The sequence below is a fragment of the Elephantulus edwardii genome, unplaced genomic scaffold (assembly GCF_000299155.1).
Source record: "Elephantulus edwardii isolate Elephantulus edwardi_28Jun2011 unplaced genomic scaffold, EleEdw1.0 scaffold00042, whole genome shotgun sequence".
Lineage (NCBI taxonomy): Eukaryota > Metazoa > Chordata > Mammalia > Macroscelidea > Macroscelididae > Elephantulus > Elephantulus edwardii.
Window position 1 is genome coordinate 13,781,799 of NW_006399792.1, and position 8,520 is coordinate 13,790,318.

An 8,520-nucleotide genomic window follows, 5' to 3' on the forward strand; every position below is an offset into this window, starting at 1 on the left:
CATCACATAACAACAACAACAACCTCTAATGACAGACAAGCAAACTGATATGTCTTGAAGAGGGTGCAGCTCTTTGCAGGCAAGAATGATGACGTTTCACCTCACACACTTTGGACATGTTGCTAGGAAGGGCTATGCCTTGGAAAAGGACATGGTACTGCGAAGGGTGGAGGGTTGGCAAAGAAGAGGAAGACCCTCAACCAGGTGGATGGACATGGTAACTACTGCAATGGGCTTTTCTGTGTCAGAAAGTGAGAGGATAGTGCAAGATAGAGACTTTGTGTTCATAAGGTCGTTATGAGTTGTACTCGACTTAACAGCATCTAACAACCTCTAATGAGACAGATTAAAATATTATAGCTAGTCAGATATAGGAACTTAGTTACATGGATTTTTCCTTTTGGTCAAAATCTACCTGTAATTAATTATGTATCTCTAGTAAAAGTGTCTTTCGCTTGTTTGTTTTCTCTTCTTTCATACAGATTGCTTGAACAGTTGTTTTCTCTTAATACCTTCTTTTTTAATAGTGAGACTGAATTTCTTTTTGCTTTAAAATACTGATGTAATTAATATTTAATCTACAAAAGAACTTAAACAACCACAAAGTCAGTTGTTTAAATTCTATTGTTGATAGTTTTGAATTCAATAAAGAAAATAACTTCTTATAAAACATTTTACATAACAGTAATCAAAAGCAGAGTGTTATCAATATGAAGAATACAAGAGAGCACTGATCCACAAAAACAAATTAAATCTTTCATGTATGTATCTCTCATACAGTTAAGTATAAATATTAAGCACCTTGTTGTTGTTGTTGTTGTTAATTCTAGGCGTCCCTGAGTTAGCTCTGGATTACAGCAATTTTATTTACAACAGAGTAAAACCCTTCTGGCTGTGTCATCCTCACAAACTCCTGCTATGCTAAAACCATTGTGCTGTGACTCTTGTCAGTAGGTCTCATAGGCCTCCTTTTCCCATCTTCATAGACAACTGCTTCTGCAATCACTTTGCAAAACATTATTTTTTTTTTTAAAAAAATTACTGGAACTTGGCAGAAGAGTGATGGCAAAGCCATAAAAGTTAGAATTATATAACTGATTCTGGGAAAACTATGAAGCTTTCAACATGTCTGTCTATCTCTGTTCAAAATCCGTCTCTCATCCACATATGGTTGTCTTCATTAGAATTATGTTTCTGGCCACTCATTAAGTAGTTTACCTTATAGTTTATTATTTTACCACAAAGGGGACTGAGTTCAGGGTTAACCCCTTGACCCCTGGCTGTGGCCTCCAGAATCCAAGGAATGTTACCAAAATGTGGCCATTAGGTTCTCCTAGAAAAATTATTTGTTTAAGGAAATTGTTAATTATTTCTTTGCAGAAATTTTATCTGGAATCTAGAAGTTATACACACAAAGAGGAAGAAATGCTTAGGATGAGGTTAAACAGCATTAACCCTGATGGAATCTCAGTTTTGTTCTTAGATATTTTGTATCATGAGACTATAAAGAAAATAAGAAAGAGAAAGGAAGAGTATGTGTGTATGTTCACAGGGAAAATTTAAGTAGTTACAAGTCTTCTAGTCCAGCTGGTTTTATTTTATGTTTTTAACAATAACCCACTCACTTTTTTTCTAAACCAAGTTTTAACAGTTATAAAAACAGTTATCAAATGTATATTAAAATTTGGCATCACTGATAGCCCAAGTTATCACAAATTCATAATAAAATAAACCACAAGAATTCTTATTTACAAGTAACTTATCCGAACTTGCCCTCATAAAGTGTATAAAATGCTGTTGATGTTAATCTTATTGAAACACTAGAGAATTTATATTAGTAAAGAGGTAGGAAATGCAATCTATAATTGACCCCAGAGCACATTAGTAATTAACCAAAATGATCTGGATTTGAATCAAGGATTGACTTTTTTGTGGAGAAGGTACATCACTTCTCTTAGGACTCTTTTCACATTTGCAAATTCATACTTAAAAACTGGGGGTAAGACAGATGATGCCACTGTCTAGACAGCACTCTGGTCCACTCCACTCACACCCAGCCATGGTCAATCCCACCACATACTTGGACATAGTAGTGGATGGCAAACCTTTAGGCAGTGTCTCCTTCAAGCTGTTTCAATAATGTTCCAAAGACAGTAGAAAACCTTCATGCTCTGAGAACTGGGGAGAAAGGATTTGATTACAAGGGTTCCTGCTTCACAGAATCATTCCTGGTTGGTGACTTCACACGCCACAATGGTACTGGTGGCAAGTCCACCTACAGGGAGAAGGCTGGTGATGAGAACTTCATCCTGAAGCATACAGGCTTTGGAAAAGGCTGGATGCAATACAAACGGTTCCGATCTTTCTATCTGTACTGCTAAGACTGAATGGTTAGCTGGCAAGCACATAGTCTCCAGCAAGGTGAAAGAAGGCATGAGCACTGTGGAAACCATGGAGCACTCTGGATCCAAGAATGGCAAAACTAGAAAGATGATCCCCACTGGTGACTGTGGCCAACTCCAATGTGATCTGTTATTTCTTGTTTCTCTTAATCACCAGGCAGTTCCTTCTGCAGGTCCAGAGATTCACCCTGCTACCCCCAGTGTACCTGAAGTATCTTTTAATCCTTGTGCTCTTGCTACAGTTCTTAGGGATCCATGTTTTCTTCCTTTCCCTCCAAGTTTAGTAGGATTGCAGAGTTAAGTAAATAAAAACTAGACAACAGCATCAACAAAAAGAAACAAGCAAGCAAACAAAAACCCTGAGAATAATAGAAATACCTCCCGTATGAGGTGTCCAGAAGAATAAATGAGAAAAATTCGCATTAAAATTTTAGCCCAGTGCTTGACACATAGTAAATTCTTCAATAGACTTTAAATTATATTTGTGTTAGTCTTGTTGCTGTAGTTTCTTTAGGTGTCCGTAAGGCAGAGCAAAATCAGAATGACCGTATGTTTATCTGAAGGTGCCTGGGTTTGCACCATCTTCCTTGTCATTGCTATATCTGAGTCTATTGTTGCAGCCACTCAGTCTCATTCTTTTCCTTTATCTTACTGAGCTGCTTCCTCTTTTCTGCTGACTAATATTACTGTGCGTGATATTCTTCTCTACAAATTAGTCCCTCCTGATAACATATCCAAAATAAAGTAAAATTCAATTTTGCCATTCTTACTCTAAGGAGAAATCTGGTTGAATTCTTCCAATATAGATTTGTTTACTTTTCTTACAGTTCATGGTATCTTCAGCAGCAGCACCATAATTCAAATACATCAATTCTTCTTCAGTCTTCTCTCTAGATTTTCATATATTTATATATTTATATGAGGCATCTGGCAAGTAACTCGACAGAAAATTACAACAACATGAGTCAATTAAAAATACCATACTCTAGTCAGGCACATTTTAATACTCACAATAACATCTCTGTTTTTTTTAATACTTTAAAGAACGGTTTTCAAGCATATTTGTCCAATACAATAGAGTATTTGCTCTTTAAGATACTTCTTTGCAAGTTGAATGAATACTCAAGTAAAATGAAATACTTTCAACTTCAATCTTTCTTCATTTGTCATGATGCTACTTAATGGTCCAGGTGTGAAGATTTTGTTAGTTTGTTTGTTTGTTTACTTTTTGTTGAGGTAAAAAACATACTAGTGCTGTAGTCTTTGTTCTTCTTCAGTAAATACTTCAAGCCTTACTCACTTTTTTGCAAGCAAATAAGTTATGTCATCTGCATAGTACAGATTATTACCTAGTTGTTCTCTGATCCTAATATTGTATCTTCATAGTCTCATTATTCAAAGTTACTCAACACACAGATAGAATACATGTTGTGAAAGGATACAACCTTGACACATACCTTTCCTAATTTTAAACTATGCAGTAGCTCTGTGTTCTGTTTGACCTATTGCCTCTTCACCTATTTACTCTCTATGGAAGTTCATCTAAGTTCTGCATATATTAAGTGTGCTGAAATTTCTATTCCTTAAAATGTTATCCATAATTTATTATGCTTCACATATTTGAATGCCTTTAGATTTTCAATATATTTGACTGTCCTTTGGTTACTTCCCCGAAAAATGTAACTAATGGTATATATGTATTATAGTCACGATTATGGAATATTTGTGGTGCAAGAGTTAAATTCATGGTTGCTAAGCAAATTCAGCAATCTGAACCTACCAGCCTCACTACTGGATAAAAAGTGTCAGCTGGCTTCTCTAAGTATTGAAAATTTAAAAGCCAGTGCTGTTGAGTGAATTACAACTCATGGTGACCCTTGATCTTCCATCAGTTTCTGTTGGAAATGATTTACAGATGACCATTCTAGCAGATTTTCAGAGGCTGTAAATAGCACAGAAATTGCCCATCTTTCACCTTTTGAGCCATTGGTTGATTTGAAATGCCAGAGAGTACCAGCTTTGGGTTAGTAGTACAACTCTCTATGGACTGTGTCCCCGGAGTGTTCTAAAGGGAGCTGTTGTCGTTGTTATGTGCCGTCGAGTCGCTTGCAACTCATAGGGACCCTATGCACAAGAGCCCTAAACGCTGCTCTATCCTATGCCAACCTCTAGTAGATATAAACTGCCAAACTTTTAGTTATTAGCCCAATTGCCAGAAAAGTTCTACTATGTTCTCTACTGTTATTGTGAGTTGTGCACAACTCAGCATCAGTGGGTTTGCTTTGATTATTTTTGGTATTGTTATTGTTATGTGCCATTAAGTCACCTGAAACTCAGCAACTCTATTTAGAACAGCTCTGAACCTTGCTATCCTGAGCCAATCTTACTGCCTCTGACACACCTACCCCCATTAAGCAAGTTACTGTGTCAATCCATCTCCTCTGGTGTCTTCTTCGACTCCACTGTCCCTCCACTTTCCAGGTATAATGTCCTTCTCCAAGGTCTAGTTTCTCCTGGTACATGTCTAAAGTATGTGAGACAGTTTCAAAATCTTTGCCTCCAAGGAATAACTTGGTTTCACCTAAGACAGACTTATTTGTTTTCTTGATAGTCCATGGTGTATTCATTACTTTCCTCCAGCACCACAACTCAAAGATATTGATTCATTTTGCTCGTATCCATGATTAAAACATTTGGCACCAGCAGTTAAGAAAGCAAAAGAAGGGTTGAATTGGAAAAATCTGCTGTAAAGAACTTCTCCGGAGTGCTAAAGAACAACAATGTCAGTTAAAAGACTAAGGTGAACCTGATTCAAGCCATGGTGTTTTGACTCAATATGCATCTGAGAGCTGGACAATGAGTAAGGATAACAGAAGACCTTTGAGCTATAGTGCTAGATAAGAGTATTGAACCTACTATGGACTGCTGAGAGAACAAACAGGTCTATACTTGAGAGTGTGAAACCAGGTTGCTCCTTGAAGGCAATATTTTGGAAACTCCTTCTCACATTCTTCGGACATGTCAGTACGCACCAGTCTTTGGAGAAGGACATCATACTTGGAATGGTAGAAAGTCAGTAACTGTGATTATGATGTCAGATGTGTCAGAGATGCTTAGATTGGCTCAGGATAGAACGAGGTTCAGAGCCTTTGTTCATAGTGTCACTATTGTAGTCTAATCTATGGTACATAACACAACATGCACATGGACTTTGCCTGATTGATCAAATCACCATAAATCAAACCACATCTATGGAAAGAAGCAGTGGAAAAGTTCAACGTCATCAGTCATAAAAAGGCTAGCCCAGTAATGTTATAGACCCAAATTTTTCACTTACAAGTTGAAATTAAAGCTGAATAAAATGAAAAAAAATTCACCACAGTCAAAAATATGACCTTTAAGGCGTCTCACTTGGACTTAAAACCCATATATTCTTGAGAGAATATATTTGAAGCATTGAAGACAAATGACTAAGAAGCAGAGATGTTGTGAAATAATATCGAGATTTTCATTTACAAGGGGAGCATAAAATCATTGAAAAGACAGTAAAGAAGGAAAAGACTCTGTTACTAATTTTACAACTTAAAGAAACTAACATGAAAGGAAGAAATGATGATAAAAAGGAAGAAATTGTTTCAAAGCTCTCCATAAGATAAATCCAAGTATTTACTGAAATATTCAAAGACCTAGAGTTAGAAAAAGGAAAGAGAAGAATATGTTCAGCATGAAAAAAATGAAAGAAAAATAACAAGTTTTGAGTTGAAATACTGAAGTAGTCTGTGGAGAAAACATCCAATGGTCCAGGAAGCAACAACAGAAGGTGGCAAAAATACAGAGAGTCCCTATACAAAAAAGAATCAGTCTGTATTGAAAAATGTCAAGAAGTAGCATATGATCAAGAAATAGAGGGACTAAAGGAAGAGCTACATGCCAAAAGCTTTGACAAAAATTAAGTCTCCAGATAATGACATAATACCAGTTGAGGTGTTTGACAAAAAAATGCAATCCTAGATTTGCCACTAGCCTATGCCAACCTATATGGAAGACAGCTGTTGGCCAGATAACTGGGAGAGACCATATCTATATTTGTGTCCCTTCCTTTTAAAAAATGATCCAACTGAATACAGAAATTTTTTAACAATGCCATTAATATCACACACAAGTGTGAATTACTTGAGCAACAAGGAATTGCTTGAAATTCAAAGTGGTCAGAAAAGACCTTGGAACAAGGGGTATCTTTACAGACACTTCATGCTTCCTAATTATATACTCTCTACTCTGGTCCTGCTTGACCACCTCCAAGACTACTTTTTGTTTAAAGGGAAGGAAATGTTCTTGTTGCTGAGATTATAAATGCATATTTTTCAAAAGCATATGAATGAAAAATGGTATTTAGTGGTGAGCTTTGCCTCCACAAAAGGAATCGTGGTGGCGTAGTGATCAAAGCATACAGCTGCTAATTAAAAAAATTGGTAGTTCAAATCCACCAGGTGCCACACAAGAGAAAAATAGGGCAGTTTACCTTAGAAACCTTGTTGACAGTTCCACTATACCCTACAAAGCTATGATAAGTTGGGATTAACTTGATGGCAGTAGTAGAGCACTTCAAGAGTAACTAAATTTATTTTAATCTCTTAAATGAGTTCTTAACATTTAACACTTGAAGATAGATGAGCTAGGAGGGAAGAAGGAAAGAGACAAACATGGGTTAGGAGGGGGCGTTCGTTCATACTACAGCAAAAGGAATACATATGAGATTAAAATGTAAAAAGGATAGAGTACAGGAGTAATAAAGACAGAACTCTCCTGTCTCTTTTCTAAGTACCCCATTTAGAATCTGATCCTTGCATGGTTTCCAAACCCAGCAGTTGAAACCAACCATGATGAATGGAGCGTAATAATTGTGTGATACGCTTCATATGATACCTTTCAAAACTGCAAACTATCTGGAGCATCATTTGAGAGGGAAGGAATGTGCAGCAGGGAAAGCTTTTTCAGTCTGAGCCTTAAGTTGGCTTCATAATCATAAAAAAAATCATTAAATCATATCGGAGCAGACCTAACAGTTGTCTAAAGACAACTTAACTTGAGAAAACATCCTGCTGTTGTATGTTCTTTCATACTACTTGATTTTACTTGGTAGCTTTTGTCATTTTACAATTGGACGAGGTGGAGTGGATTATTTTAGTTCATGCTTTAAAATACTTCTTTAAATTTCTGCATTTTTCTCAGCTCATTTTTCCTTTTTACTAAAAAGTAAAAGGTTGGCATTAAATTAAAGCTCCCAGGGATACGACTCAACGGTCCAAATGTGTGTAATGACGCACTTGCACTACTGGTCTCAACATATAAATGTACAAAAGCAACTTACATGTGAAAAAACCCCACTGTACCAAGGAGTAAAACTGTTTTAGAGATGAGGGGGGACCATATGGAACACTTTGGCTAAAGAAGCAGGTGCAGAACATTAAATTTATTTGACCTACTCATATGCTTGTTAGTGACAAAAACAGTATCTCTAATGCAGCTATTCTCATTCCAAGATCAGGGTTCTTTTGTTATGCTATTAAGTGCCATTGAGTCAAGTATGACTCGGCTCAACTGTATGAATAACAGACCTGAACCCTGTCCTACCTGCATCATCTTTGTCAGTCCCAACATATTCTAATTCATTACCATAATCACTGAAGACCATCTAACTGAAGGTCTTACTCTCTTTTGCTGACTTTCTTCTTTACCATGTATGATGTTCCTTTCCAAGAAAATTTGTTGTTGTTGTTATGTGCCCTCAAGTCGTTTCCGACCTATAGAAACCCTATGCACAACAGCCCTAAACCCTGCTCTATCCTGCGCCAACCGCACCACCTCTGACACACCCATCCCGATTACCCTAGTCACTGAATCAATCCACCTGACAGAGGGTCTTCCCCTCCTGCGCTGTCCCTCCACCCTCCCAAGCATGGCGTCCCTCTCCAAGGACCCGTCTCTCCTGGCAACATGTCCAAAGTATGTCAGACAAAGCTCCAGAATCCTTGCCTCCAAGGAGTAGCTTGGTTTAATCCTCTCCAAGATGAATCTGTTTGTTTTCCTGGCGGTCCATGGTACATTCAGTACCCTT